The following is a 15,886-nucleotide window of genomic DNA, read 5'->3' on the forward strand; positions in this document are numbered from 1 at the left end:
CACACTGGCATGCATGACCCAAGTTCAATATCACGTGTTTCCACTGAGATTTTATCATCCCAAACTAATTAATCCACTTTGTCCAGAGTTGGCAGTTTACTTGGAAGAGCCATGAAAGCCCTTTTTCAAAGCACTGCCCGGTTTGTGAATTCACTGAAGAGAACCGAGTCCTCGTGGGTGCATTTGCTGTGCTCAAGTGCGTTCAAAGCCTTGCAATCTTGCACCCATAAAACATGAAGCAGCCCACTGGAAAGCAATTGTGTTGAAAGAGATACCTTATCCAACATGACTCAGTGTTTAAAGTGTAGCTAGTAGAGGAGTGTTTTTGTAGCTAGTAGAAAAGGAGACAGAGTCTTGATCCAGTGTAAGCTATATGAGATATATTCACCCCACAAAGGTGGGGAAAAAAAGATTCTGCAGTTCAATTCTATTTTAGAATTAAGGAAAAGATAAAACAAGTCTTCATGAAGCCACATGGGTAAGCAGCTCAGCTGCACAGGTGTCATCTCCTAGAAATTGCACTGAACTGCTTCGAAATCCTGCTATTCCTGCTTTTCCGCTCTTGAATCCACCTGCCTAACTGGTAATAGGGCAAAGTACAAAGCTCAATGGGAGACAGACTTTTGAGCGAGTTACGTTTAGACAGAGATGGAGAACCTGTAGCCCCCTATATGTTGTGGGTACGTCTCTCACCAACCTCAGCCAGCAGTTTCCATGAAGGGCCACAGCTTCCCCATTCCTGGCTGGAAAAATACCTTGAAATGCTTTTCTATTAGGGAAGGAAAATGCACTAGATCACATGGTTTCTCTTGGTGGAATTTCTCCACAAGCTAGAATTAGCCCTGGAGCTGACCTTGACATGCAGACGTCTGCAGAGGCATCTATTATATTCAAGACTATGTGGGTTGGGGAATAGAAAGGCCAGCCTTCCCTCTCAGGAAGGGCAGGTGGCACATCAAAGGAAATGTTGCCGCAAGATCCATGGTTCTGATCTAGCAAAGGAAGGCTATGAACAGACTGTTAGATTGCTGGAGACCATCTTGGCTGCGAGTCCTGGAAGACCTGCTCCTTGTCTTGCAGGCATTTTCCACCAGGCCTGGGAGGGCAGGGCCCTGACTGACTCCAGCTACGAAAGCTGAGGCTGCTGATCAGACTCTTAGGTGTTGTTTAGGGGATTTTGTTGGGGAGGGGCTGTTGCCGCTATTGATATAATTTTTTTGTAGCTTTATTTTAGATCTTATGATTTATGTGAAAATTGTTCAGTTTGGTTGTGTATTATTGAGGTTTTATTTATTACAACTGTTATGTTGTGTCTATGTGTTTTTTCCATGTTGTAAGCTGCCTAGAGGATGGTTTGGACTATGGAGAGGCAGCATACAAATAAAATTATTTATGAATACAGTGGTACCTCGGGTTACATACGCTTCAGGTTACAGACTCCTCTAACCCAGAAACAGTACCTCAGGTTAAGAACTTTGCTTCAGGATGAGAACAGAAATCGTGCTCTGGTGGCGCAGCGGCAGCAGGAGGCCCCATTAGCTAAAGTGGTGCTTCAGGTTAAGAACAGTTTCAGGTTAAGAACGGACCTCCAGAACGAATTAAGTACTTAACCCAAGGTACCACTGTATACGTTAAGTGCTAGGGCAGTAGGAAATAACTGAGTAGGAATGAGCTCCCAGACAACTGAAAGCAAGATTGGGGAACCTGCCTCCCTACAAATCTTGTCCAATCCAACTTAAAACAATCCAACAGCATGGCCAATGGTGACTGGGGATTCCCCATCCCTGAACAAAAGGTGGGATGCAAACGTTGGTACTTACCATGATAAGTTCATTCTCTGTAGGGGAGAATTGGGATCCATGATGTGGGTTGTCCCCGCCCCTCTCACCACTGGCAGGAAGTTAAGATTTTGAGGAATACACCAGGAGGCAAGACAACCCCCTAACTCCCGTTCAACTCATACTTAAGCAAGTAACTGCATAATCACAGCATAGCAAGTAAAGGATAGAAAAAGGAACAGTGTGGTTTCAATGGGACATGCCCCTCTATTCAGTGAATGCAGAATCCCTACGGGCCCCTGGAACTAGCACAGGTACAGAGGAGAAAGAAAAACCCTGATACGGGCTGAAGAGCAAGAAGGCTGAGAAGGAAGATAGGAGGCCTCTGGAGGGAAGATGTCCCACACGCCTCCAGGCAAGCTTCCCAGATTCAGTGTCTGATAGCCTCCCCCATGCACACAGCAGCTTCCTGGGAGGGCCAGATCCCAATTCTCCCTACAGAGAAGGAACTTATCACAGTAAATACCGACGTTCGCTTTTCCCATAGGGGAGAATTGGGGTTCATTATGTGTGATGTATCTCAGCAGCGTCCAGATCAGGTGGGGAGCCACTGTGGGCCCTACCTCTTCACTATGAACCACCTGTTGGAGCACCTAAGGAGGCCTCCACTGGGATGCAGGTTTCCCAGAAAAGGCTCTCCTCCTGAGAAATGGGCCCCTTCCACTGTGTTTCAGCCTTTTCCTAGGCTTCCCTCCCAGGCACAGAAGTCCAGAGGCCTCCAAAGGGCTGTAGGCCCCCCAAAAGGCCTAGAGGGTAAAAAATGGATTGAGAGGAGGGAGAGAGAGAATGAAAACCTGGTACGGATGGCGGGAGAGAGCTGAAAGAGGATGCAAGAAACAAAGACAAAGGAAGGAAACAAAAGGAAAAATCCCTTCCAAGATGGCGTTCCTGCCTTTTTCTTTTGCCATGCCTAGAGCATGCAAGAAACCTCCTAGAAGTGGCGAAGGCAGGAAATAGATAGGGGGTTGTTCTGCCTCCCGATGTATTCCTCTAAATCTTAACTTTCTGCCAGTGGTAAGAGAGGTGGAGACACCCACATGATGGATCCCAATTCTCCCCTACAGGAGAACATGGGATATCCTGCCTCATATGCCATTCAAACAATATATACATCACCAAGTGATGCTTTCGGTATTGCCAACAAGGCCCCTGTGGTGTCAGAATGCCTGCCAGCCAATGGTGGGCCGAGGGGAGAGAGAATGCCCATGTTTTGTGGCCCCTTCTCTTCTGCGCTTTTAGATATGGCAGCCATTATGCCTATTCACCAGGGCAGCCCTTTTGTGACATGGCACACAAAGCAATCTTTCAAAACACAGAATGTGCCCACTGGCCCAAAAAGGTTGGCAACCGATTACAGTAATGAGATACCAACTCCAGACATGTGCAAGGGTGAGCATTTTCTCTGATCTACACTTACGGCTAGTTTAGCTATGTGACCACAACTACATAATATTTGTATGGGGCAAGCAAGCACATATCTAATAAAGAGTGCGCACAGACCTGTTTTGGGGGTTTTTTTGCCATAAATGTGTGTTGGGGAAATTTATGCATCGTTCCACTCTATGCAAGCTTAATGTTATATGTTAAATAGCTCTGAGTGGAAAGGAGGCCTCCATCTTTCCTCCAGGCATACTCCTACAATATACCAACACCTATAAAAGCTCATGCGAGTTTGTGAAGGAGATTAAAGGCTCTTCCTATCACCCTTTGCCATCTCATTAGAGTAGGTGAATTTGCTACAGTTTCTGCACATATCCACCTGCAATTAACAATACACCAGATAGCTTCCAACACTACTGTGTTCAATAGGCATGTCCCTTTAGTGACTGCTCCTTCACACTGTTTGAGGGGAATGTTATCACCTCACTCGGGAGACACCAAAGGGCTAACCAGGTATTTAATTGTCCGGCTTGAATCTCCCTTCCTTCACGTGCAATTTCTGAAGGGACACAGTAGAGGATCAAATAACTTTTGGAGCACGGAGATGGAGAAAGTGAACAAGAAGATTAAAAGGCAGAAGAAGACACAGCCACATCAGGAACAGGTCACCAAAGACAAGTTGCCCTTTCCGTTTTTGCTTCACTCACCATCACAACAGCAGTTGCCCATTTTGACCACGGTATCAACTGACAGGGTGGGAAATCAAAGCATTCTGATCAGAAGGGGAATGCAGTTCCATAAAGTCCGAGGTTTTATTTGTCTGGACAATCAAAGTAATGACTGCATTTAGCTCTGCTGCACTGATGCCTTAGCCACAATGAGAGGCTTGCAGGCATCAGGTGGAATTCAACATTGCACTATTACAAACATTTCTTCTGTGCAAGAGTATCAGCTTGCCAGGCAGAATGGCCTCCCTCTCCTCCACCTGCATGCTGTTCTTCTGACCCCCCTCGAGCCAATTTATGGGGGTGTGGGGTGTGAAGCAGGGAGAAAGCTTCATTGCACAAGTCAAAGCCCTTGGGCAGTGCTTCCGCTGACAGGGTTCATTAGGTGAATCCTGCCCATAGTGGAAATGCTGATGGAACATTATTATTTTTTGTCTCCCTCATGGGGAAAGCACCAAACTAATTTCCTGACCAGCCCTGGTACAGATGAGATCATTTGGAATACTTTAGCATATGGCCTTTTAATAAGTAGGCCAGTCTATACCCTGTTCCTCATACCTTAACTGTGTTTGGAGACTAACTGGTAGGCATGTGTTCATTTCAGCCAGTGGGTTATAGTGGTTAAAGTCTTGGACTGGGACCTGGGAGACAAGGGGTGAAACTCACTTGGTGACCTTGAGCCAGTCACTGTCTCTCAACTTAACCTACGACAGAGAATTGTTACAAGAGTACAATGCAGTAGGGGAGCACCGTGTATGCCACCACCAGCTCCTGGGTGGTGCTGGTGGGGCGTGGAGGTAGAGCATAAAATAAATATATGCCCTCTAGACATGGCTTGCCCAACTTCATCCTTGCAGCCGTAATTTATCGGACCATAACTTATTTAAAAGATTTGTTCCTGTCTTGTTCAGAATTTAACTAAGGTAGCTCATAGATTGGACTTGCCCTATCATGAGGCAGAATGAGGCAGGTGCCTCAGGCATTGGCTGCTGTAGAAAACAGCCCTCATCATTTCCCCAGGGTCTCTTAAACTAGCCTCCTGTTCTGCCCTCAGGTACAGTGAGGGATGTTGTTCCATCACCACTGCAACTGCTCAGGTTCTCCACATGGAATTGGGTGGGGAATGCCATCTTGTCTGCCTCAGGCAGCAAATATATTTGGCCGGCATATATAAATAGAAGCTGGGTGTGCACACATGCATTTGTTGTTTGTTGTTTTGCTATGTATTTTGCTATGTATTTTTTTTAATACAGTGGTACCTCAGGTTAAGAACTTACCGTAATTCGTTCTGGAGGTCCATTCTTAACCTGAAACTGTTCTTAACCTGAGGTACCACTTTAGCTAATGGGGCCTCCTGCTGCTGCCGTGCCGCCAAAGCACGATTTCTGTTCTCATCCTGAAGCAAAGTTCTTAACTCGAGGTACTATTTCTGGGTTAGCAGAGTCTGTAACCTGAAGCGTCTGTAACCTGAAGCATCTGTAACCCGAGGTAACACTGTACTGCAAACTGTTCTGTGGTCCTCAGATGAAGGTATTTAAATTTAAGTGATATTAATAATAATAATTAAAACATCACAGGAAAAAGAACCAACGTTGCCCAATCCAATAGATGCCAGTCCCTTACACCAGTGGTTCCCAAACTTTTGTAGGCCTCCTCCGCCTTTGTTCCATAAACTCATCCCCAGTGCCCTCTACCCTCTAAAGAGTAATATTCAGGATAGTGGTTCACACAACCCACAAAGAAAGTTTATAACACAATAAAATTCAGAACCGTAACAATTAATTGCACAATTATTCAATATCCAATTAAAATGATTTAGTTTAATTAAGTCAACAAAACTGATGAACTTGAGCCAGTGATATCAGCAATTCAAAATCACAGTGTCATTGACACCTCCAGCACCCCCTTGCCACCCACTTGCCTCTTAGCACCCAGTAGGTAATCCCCCCAGGGGGTGGTACCACCCCCTTTGGGAACCCCTGTGTTAGAACAAATGTAGCACTGTCCAACCAGCCTCCTCCTGCCCTCAGCCATCCTGCACCTGACTGGCTTCAGTCCAGGGAGTAGTGCAGTTTGTCACCTTCTTCCTCCTCAGCCTCGGTGTTGCCCTTGTAGAATTCAGGAGGGCGGGGAGAAAGCTACAAGTCTCAGTGGGCAACAGCCACCACTGCTCTGACCTAAGAAAGATTATTTTTTAATATTCCTAAAAAGAGGGACTTCACAGATGAAGGGATATAGCTTAGTGGTAGAGCATGCGCTTTGCACGCAAATATCAGTATTTCTGCCAATATAATATGGCCAAGCCCCTTTTTAATAAAGAGATATCAGCTCTCCCCTTATTTTGCAAGGTACCAAGGCCCAGGTGGGCAGAGAAGGAGAGAGAAACCGCAGACACCTGGACTGCCCAGCAGTGTGTGCCATGTTACCCAATATCGACAGAAACTCCTGCCAGCAGAAACGGCGCCAGATCAATAGTGCATCTAATTAGAGCACTTTAATTGCTTCCATTGTTCATTCGGATCCATCATCCCCACACTGTAGTTCCAGAAATATCCAACAACGCCTCTTTCATCCTCCTCCTCTCTGCCTCTTCAACATTTGCATTAATACGAGAAAGCCACTTTCCAGATTCCAGACCTCTGATGGGAGAAATGGTGGAGGGAGGGCGGTTGAAACCAGCAGTCTGTTGCCTCCTCTGCCTTCAAACGCTTGACATCGCTCCAACTTCACCTGCCTCACTACAAAAAGCAGCCCTGACAGGCACTCATACCTGGCTGCCCCCAGCCAATCATGCTTTCCAGCAGCACTAATAGCAACAAACAAGATTAGTCCATTACAAAAAGAGGTGTCATTATAATGCACAGTGGGGTTTTGCTGGGCCTTCTTCTTACAAGTCTCCATCCCTCCCCCCCCCTCCACACACACACACAAGCAATGAAGTGACTCTCTCTCCACCAAAACGCAGCTCCCGTCAAGATCCTGCACCAAGGAAGAAATCAAAGCTAAAAATATCCACTGAAAGGTGCCACACTACATAGACAGGCATAGGGATAGGGAGGGCCATGAATTTATTATGAGCCCCTAACACAGCTTCAAACAGCCTTTGATCTCTCCCCCATTTATTCAAATTTTAGGGGGAAAGGGGGGGAAGAGAAGACAGACAGAAAGAAGACATTTCCTTTGTGCAGAAGGAGACTGCTCCACCCTGTGCATTTGCATTCAGATCTGATGCATGGTAAATACCACTACAGAATACATCCCATGTCTCCCCAGCTTTGAATACAATGGAGGAATGGGGAAATGTTCAGCAATAAAGAGATGAGATTAAAGAGTTAAGAGCCCATTTGAATCTGCAGAGCACTTTGGGGTCTGTTTAACAAACAAGGGTCTCTTTTTTCAAATATGAATTGCAAGGAGAGGCAACAGTAGAGGCTTTCCGAATAATTCAAGAGAGAGGAACCTGTTCTTCACTCCAAAGGCCACATTCTCCTATTGTCAACCTTCTGGGGGCCACATGCCAGTGGTGGCGGATAAGGTCGGAGGCAAAAGTGGGCAGAACAGCTTGTGTGAACCTTACCTAGATAACAGGCTAGTGTCTACATGCAGTTTAACTCCTAGCTCTATCCTCCACCCAGGTAAGCAAAAAACCATTAAATCAGAATTCAAGGATACACTCCAGTTAGGCAAAAAACACACAAGAAGGGTGGAAGTAGGGCCATTTATGGGTGTGGCTGGGGATACAGCATGTCTTAGGTAGAATCCCAAAGGCCACCTAAGAAGGCTTAGCACAGGGTTCCTCTGCCCTGGAATATCTGAACTGGAGTTGCAGAAGTCAAATAAATACCTTCGGTGGAATAGAACAAATGAAGTGCATAGCAGTTTATCGCTACATTTAATTCTGTGCATCACAGCTGTTACTATTACCAAAACTAGCAACACTCTTGCTGTGGTGCTTAATCCAAGCTGGTAGACATTTTCAACTGCCTGAGCTATTGTGAAAATAGAAAGTTGCCTGCAAAAAGAATTAGAGGTGGTCAAATGGAGATCTTGCTCAAAGCCACGTGGAAATACACAAAGAAAAAGCGAACCAACCCTTTGCACCTAGGAATCCAGGTCTGGATTACATAATCTGCAAAGCAGCCTTGCCCAACTGGTGCCCTCCAGGTCTTTGGAACCGCAAGTGCCATCAGCATCAGCCAGCATGGCCAATGGACAGGGACAATGGGAACTGTAGTTCAGAGCTGAGGGGAACCATCCTGGGTAAGGAGGCATCAGAGCCTTCTTAGCAAGCAAAAAACTCAAGGGAGTCATGTTAACACAAGTGTGAAAGTGTTTGCGCCAAAGGATGGAACCTGCCATCTTTCACCATTGCCTTCAACACAAGAGCATGGCTAACATAATAAACATCCTGATGTTTATTGCTAGGGCGCCCTGACACAACTGTCATAACTTTCAATAGCTATCAGCCAGCTCCTGCAAGCAAGCATTTATTTAGATTGTTGCACTAATCCTTGCAATGTTTTTGGTGGCAATTTTCTTTCATTCTGCAAAATACAGCAGGAACCTGCTGACTCAGAGGCATCTGACTGCTCCAATGAGAACAATGGGCTGCTCAGCTACATCTGTCAGATGCACTGTGCATAGGAACTTCCATACAATTTTCGAGACAGCAAAATTTACACATGTATGTAGGTGTGCATGCGTGCCATACGTTTTGAACAATGCAATTCAGTGGGGGGGGGGTTCTCTCTGCTTTATTCTGTTCACTACTCCCAGCAAACCATCACTCCAGAACAGAGACGTGGGGGGGGGGGTATTTGTGTGTAAGGCCTCTAGTGCCAAAACACAGCTTTTCATCTTGCAGGGAATGACCCAATCACTTCAATGAAAGGGGCACTAGTGGGTGTACAAAAACTTGACTCCTTTATTGAAGTGAATGGAGAAGTCCACATGGGTGCTTCAGAGTACATAAAGGGCTCTGGATTTAGGACAACACTACTGCGTTAGAAAGGAATCTCAAAAAAGGGGTGAGAAATGCTGAAATGATGCCTAACAGATACAGAGCTGCCAAACCTGTCCTGTGAAAAATTACCACACACCAAGGACTGTATTTTACATTCAAACACATACACACACTTCTCTATGAGGCAATGACATGATTCCCCAGGTAACAAAATTTTAACATTGCATTCCACTTCTCCCCTTTTGCAAAATGTCAAAGCAAAATCATGCAGCTTGCCAGTGAGTTTCCACAAACACCATGAGAAAGAAAGTGAAATCTCTTAAGCCAATACCTTCAGCATCAGACCTTCCAGTTTCCCAAGAAATGTAAGACATCATGGGAAGTTTTCCAAAGGCAGCAACTGGGATTCAGGTCTCCAACTGATCTCCATGGTTCAAAAGAAAAACAAAACATGTCTTGCCAATGGATCAAAATGGACATGGTTTGCAAATTTTAGTTTTAAGAGTGCAAATTCATTCCCAATGAAATCAGTGCTGCAAAGATCCACCTCTTTCATTAGGGAAACCCCTTGGAATGCAACTCCCCTCATCGAAATACTTGGAGGAAGAGATGTACAAACATCACTGTTGTTTGGAAACAAAACACACTGGTTCTCCTCTCCCAGAGCTAAGACTTAATCAACCACCTATTTCTGCAGCACAGCAGAGCAGTCAAACTGCACCATCCTCAAGATGTATATGTGCTCCCATTGCAGCGAGGATCACAAATGCTTCATCCCTATTTATGGAAAATGCCTGATTTAATGCCTCTGCTACCATCCAAAGTTGCTGTTAAAGCAATAAACGCAACCCAGTGATTGCAAACAGAATGGGCACATTTTTCACTGCCATCAATGGTGGGCACAAGGGAGGTACACACTGGGCACAAAGATAAATGGGCAGGAGAGAGAGAAAGTATCAGTAAGGCTTAACACGCCAACTCACGTTTCTCATTCCGCTCTGAGGCTGAAAAAAAGCTATACTGTACCGGGCAAAAGATTTGTTCCGCGTGTACACTTATATTTACTACCACAACACCTGTCGTGCTGATGGGCAGGGTGGTGAAGTGAGGGTGTATACCTGCAGTACATCCCACTTGCACTTTGCAAAAAAGTTATTATAACCCCTTCCAGCAGAGCACACCAGCACCAAGAAGGAAGGCAGGTTTTGTCCTCACTGCACCAGTGTACTCAGGGATGCCACTGGATCCGAGGCTCCACTCTCATAGTGGTCCAAGTCATTCTAAATTAAACTGCATGCCAGCTGTACAGACCTATCCTGGGTTCCATTTTTTTTCTTCACAATAGAAATTGATGGATGCAGACAGTCCAAATTTAATGAGGGAGCACCATCAATCCTTCTTACACCTGCCTTTGAAATCCAGAAGCATATTACCAAAGGGTCCAGAGTGTTGTTCAACCTGCAAAGCATAAACCATCTAAGAACTGGTGCTCCTATCAAATAATTATCTGTGTAAACAAACTGGCTCTGGGCCACCAATGGCAGGAGGGGAAGGTTGCAAGAGGCCAACTTTTGAAGATTCCACACAGACACTCAATATCCAGCTTTTTCTCTTCTGCTCAAGTTGCTTAAAACTTACCTTGCTGAATACAACACAAAGGAACGTCACAAAGCCTGTTAAGAGTAAATCCTTGCTTGCAGAATTGCACCTCACACCCCCATAGCAGGAGAAAAAATAGCAAAATCTTTGACAGGCAAAGAGCGTTTCAGCAGATTTTAGAGAAACAAAACACAAAGGAGGGGTGAGGAAAAGCCATGTGCTGAATCTCTATAGTACTATCAGTATCCTATTCAGCTTCAAAATGTGCCTGCATATTTAAAATTGAGCACATGGTCATTAACAAGTCATCTTCTGTTCAATTCTCCTTTCCTCTACAAAAGCTTCTCCTGATACTCAAAGTTAGTTAACAGCCACAAAGGGAGGATGAGAAACAAAGACATCATATCACACCCAAAATATCATCAATGGATTCAGTCAATCATAATGAACACAAAGTGGAATTGTGCAGCTTCAAACTGCTGCATGTCTCAAGTAGATGACAGGAAAAAATCAAGGCATGACGGATACAGAATACTATCTTAACTCATTTAGACTGCTATTCTCTGCACGCTAACCAATGACAAAGTCCCACTGAACTTAATGAGACTCATATTCAAGTGATCGTATATAGGACTGCACAACACAGAACATGCAATGCAGAATGAATTCAACTAGGCAAGCTTCCACACATGGTGGAACACAATAAACTGCCTTATACAGAATCAGGCCATTGGCCCATCTAGCTCAGTATTGCAAACTGAAGGCAACAGTTCTCCAAGATTTTCTGCAAGAGTCATTCTCAGCACTCCCAGGAGATGCCAGGGACTTTTCTACATGCAAAGCATGGGCTCTACCATAGAGCTTTCATTGTTTCATTGGGTCCAACTACTTCATGGCTCTGTTTTGGTAAATCTGCTTGTCTGAAAGAATGGTGGCCACAGAAACCATGGCAGGCTTGAAGCCTACATAAAGCCAACAATATTATGGTAGTCAGCTGCAACAAAATGGAAGGCAGGGAAACCAATTTGCTAGACTTAGCTCTTAAAGTGGTCCAGTGGTGGAATGCTGAATTATTCTGCCTCTCTTCTAACAGAACAAAAATTAAAACCACTAGGTTGTTGCAGCAGAAAGTGAAAGAAAAAAGCAAGATACAACTGAGCAAACATTCTTGGCAGCAAGACTAAAGATACTCCTGCTATCATGCAAGTTTTGGGAAAACATGCCAGTAAGAGGTCTAGAACAAAAGAGGGGGTGTGGCTCAGAAAACTAAAGGTATGGTCATCATGGGGGGGAATTGGATGTGCCTGCCTTAAATAATGCCACAATGAAAGCCACAATACACAGAATGGACACAATACACAGAATGGACAGCACAAGCAGCAAAAAGTGAAATACCTCAATGTCTATTACCCACATCAATCAATTGCCAATGACTCAATTACGAAAATGACTGGTTCACTTCTTGCCATATGATTGTATTTCATGCTGAATATTATTATATTCAAGAAATAGAAATATGCAAGGACCCATCCTTATCCTCCTGTACATGCTTGTTTCATGTTTCAGCATTACATGTTTCAATGTAAATTACCTTCCTGAAATCAACAGATCTATTACTGTTTATGAAAAGCAGGAGAACAACTACAGTTCTATGTGAGTATCAATGGTTGATCTCTACACCAATCTCTATTATTCAACTGGGCCACTCCTTCAGTGTGTCTGTAGCACAGGATCCAAGATTCACAGGCATTCTCCACACGGCCACTTTGAATGATATAGCAAGACAGCAAATACCAGCCTTTAACTCCTTCACTGATATGTAGCCTTAGTTCTCAGGCATCCCTCAGCATGAGAATCAGGAGCATTGCAGGAGGAGATACTCTTAAGGATTATTTTGCAGATCATCTGCAACCAACTAATTAAACATTTACAGGGGAGAAACTCTACATTAGAGAGACCCAGTTCCTGCACAAGAGGCATGCAGCCTCAATCTGCTGAAGAAAATAAATGCAGAGCCCTCCCAAGTCCGTGGCAAAAATGTTCAATGAGCTCAGAGATACAAGATGGAGGCCCTGGTGTTCCAAATGACAAAATGCAACAGGAGGCGGGGATCACAAATTGCAATTTGCCAAGTAAACTTACAACCTCTCCTCTGGCAAACTTCCTACAGTGCTATGGATTCCTTGACATGTTACATGTTGGCATTCGTGATTCGCTATCAGTTAGCTATGGAGCATTGATCAGCATATGGCAACAATTCAAACAGTGTCTCATCACCACTGAATGGTATCTGAAGCACAAGAGTCAGCAATTTCCGTCTTCAATGAATAGCACAAACTGCCACCTTTCCTGCTCCCCACTGAGAAGTTTTAAAGTCACTAACTTTACCTTGAACTACAAGAAGAACATAACAAAAATGATAATATCTCATTATAAATGTGACTAGAGCCTTCCCAAGCATTGCATATCTATTTTTTTTTGGGGGGGGGTTGAGCGGGAGCCTAACCAACTCATAGTCTTATCCTATGCATATTAATTCAGATTTAAATCCCACTGTATTTAATCGTTTCCACTGACCTATCAGCATGTCTAGAACTAGGTTGTCTATTAATTAGACAGGAAGCTCCACTGTGCTCAGTGGGGACTTACAACAGAGTAAGGACTTTGAAACCAGACACTCGCTTTACCCAGGCCAGCGGTTTCTCTCCCAAACCCTTACAAACCACAAGCAACTCCTTCAAGACTGTTGACAGTTTCAGACACATATCTACTACAGGTGCTACTGTTAGAACAGCATCATTACTGTTCCGAACAAACGCTCAGCGAAGCCATAAGAGTTCCTAAGATTTCTCAGGACTTCATCATGGGAAGTTATTAAGCCTTCAAGCCAAACACATATAAAGGGGGGGGGGTGTAAAAAAGTAGTTTCCCCAAACACGATGTTAATCTAGAATGTGTTTCTGTAACTCTGCCTGCATGGGCTTCAAGGCTCCGGCCGCACCTAGGACTGGAGTTGGCATTTGGGTGTGGCCCCCAAGCCGAGTCCCCCCTGAAAAGAGGAATTTGTTCCCGGTGCCATCTGACCTTGGCGGGGGCGAGGGATGCCCTAGCGGTAGAACACCTGCCTAAGGGGTAAGACTGAAATAAAATAAATATAAGCAAAGGGAAGAGCAACGCCCTTCGAAGAAAGCGCTCCCTCTCCGCCGAGGCTACCCACAAACGCCCCTTTTCCTTCGACTGAAAGGGAACCAGAGTTGGATCTAGGAAGGCGCCTCTGGAGTAAGCGAACTCTTTTGCCAGTTCCGAGTTCGCCGCGCGGATTAGTTACCAGGCTTGTCTTTCACAACAGACGGCAGCATTTTATTTTTTATTTTTTTAAAAAGCAACCTGTACGCAGCTCCGCCCTCTCCGTAGATAAAAAAAGGGGGGAATACACACACACACACGCCTGCAGAGTAACAGGAATCCGAGATTCGCCCTTTGATCGACTTTGCGAGCGAGCGTGGGGGAGCCGAGCAAGGGAGCAATCGAGCAGCGGCCCCCCCACGCACGCGCCCCCCATATCGCCCTTTCATAAATGTCCAATTCGCTTGCCCGTCCTCGGAAGCGAGCAAGGCATGCATGTATTTAAAAAGAAGGGAGGGCGCTCAGCCCCACGAAGGAGACATTTCCAAAGGGGCGGGGGCAGTTAAAGACGGATTGCTTCCCTTTACACAGAGAGGATCAACAGGGCGCAAGCACACCTGAACGTCTCTGGCCAGGCTTTTCTCTCTCTCCGCCCCCCCCCCCAACTCGGCCACCTCCGTTTCCAGCAGGCAAAGCAGCCAAGGGCGGCGGGGGAGGCGCTGATTCGCCGTCGAGAGGAAAGAAAGGAACACACCCCTCTGCCCCTCTCGGAGGAAAGGAAGATGGGGGCGCTGCACAAGCGAAAAGGCATGGGGGGGGATGGAGATGATCCCGAGGGATGCAAACGAGCGGGGGCGGGGTGGGAGTTGAGAAGGAAGGGGAAGGAATGTCACCTGGACACGGTCGCTACCGAAGACGCGGTGGGAAAGAAGGAAGCGAGTTTGTAGTATCGTGAGAAAACGCACACGCGTGACCAGGTCGCTCCCTCCTCCCACTCCTACTACTACTACCACCGCCGCCTCCCCGGAGACCTCCACGTGATCCCGCTGCCCGCCTGGCTCCGCAGAGCTCCAGCCACACCGCCCGGGCGTCGGTCGCCCCTGTTGCCCCGAGTGGCTCCAGCAGGCGGGGCGAGGGGGCGAAGGCAAGCGGTGGCATCGGGGTAAAGGCGAGGGGAAAGATGGGGGTGGGGAATCGTCGCCATGGCTAACCTTTTTCTTTTCTTTTTTTTCCTTTTCCCCGAGTAATCCGGAGTCAAGACGTCCAAGGATCCAAGGAAACGTTCATCTGGCGAGGAGAATCACAGGCTCCAGAGCCTCCTTGCAATTAATTAAAGGGACAAAAAATGCAGATTCCGAAGAGTAATGCGGGGGGTTGGGGTTTTAAAAAGCAGCCGCTTCTCTCTCTCTCTTCCCCCTCCCTGCTGCTTTCTTCCTCCAAGAGCGGCAAGGAAAATGAATCAGGCTGGCTTGCAAAGCGGCGGCGAGGGAGGCGGGGGGGGGCTAATAATGCAAGGCAGCTGCAGCGGGAGGCAGGAGCGAGTGAGCAGGAGGGCTGGCAGCTCAGCGAGAGAGGCACGTCATGAGCAACTGAACCAGCCTCCGAGGGAAGGGGGGGAGCGAAAGATCATCTATGCAACCAAACAGCCTTTGCACGGGCTGCGCTGCCTGCAGCCCGGAGTCCTTTCGCGTTTCCCCAGCCTTTCAAAGCGGCGGCGAGGCGCTCGCGGCAGATGCAATCGGATTTCGGAGCAGGTAGGTGGCCCTCCGCACCTGTGCGGATGCATCCGGGGCGGCCCACCCACTCCAGTCCTTTGGCACGTCCCGAGTGTGAAAAATGCAAGGTTTGATCGGGTTGCTGCAAGCCAATTCCGGGCTAAGCACGCGCTCCCCCCGCCTCTCCGCCCGGTCTGCTCCCAGGCTCCCTCTTCTCTGCCAGTCAGAGAGATGCAAATCAGCTAACCCCACCTCCTCGTAACTCCCTTCTCATTGTTCCGTAAACCAAGGTAAGCACACCACGCCCAAAAATCACACACGGCTCAGTTACTGTTAAGGTCACCGTCGTATATCCGGGGAAGGAGGCCAGAGCTCATGGATCTGTGGCTTTTGTAATGTGCTACCTTACCTGTGGCGATGTGCTGCGGTATAACTATATCTTTAAAACACTGTATTTTCCTTCACGGTACTTCTGTGTGCATAAAGTACCTTGCAGGGTCTGAACAATTTGCATCCCAGTTTGAAACCTTGGCCGGCATG

At 46.5% G+C, this 15,886-nt stretch overlaps 1 protein-coding gene across 5 annotated transcripts in view; it reads right to left on the bottom strand.

Annotated features, from left to right (window-relative positions):
- The window catches only part of EPB41L1 (erythrocyte membrane protein band 4.1 like 1), a 169,149-nt gene extending 153,677 nt beyond the window's left edge, over positions 1–15,472 (bottom strand). For 3 of the 5 annotated variants that reach the window (XM_053393992.1, XM_053393993.1, XM_053393991.1), the window contains exon 1: positions 14,843–15,470. The gene's annotated coding sequence lies outside the window, so the exon portion shown is untranslated. Of the gene's footprint in view, positions 1–14,842 lie in introns of all 5 variants that reach the window. The other 2 variants (XM_053393989.1, XM_053393990.1) reach the window with 2 other exon arrangements.
- Positions 15,473–15,886: the final 414 nt, after the last annotated feature.

The sequence above is a fragment of the Podarcis raffonei genome, chromosome 6 (assembly GCF_027172205.1).
Source record: "Podarcis raffonei isolate rPodRaf1 chromosome 6, rPodRaf1.pri, whole genome shotgun sequence".
Classification (NCBI taxonomy): domain Eukaryota; kingdom Metazoa; phylum Chordata; class Lepidosauria; order Squamata; family Lacertidae; genus Podarcis; species Podarcis raffonei.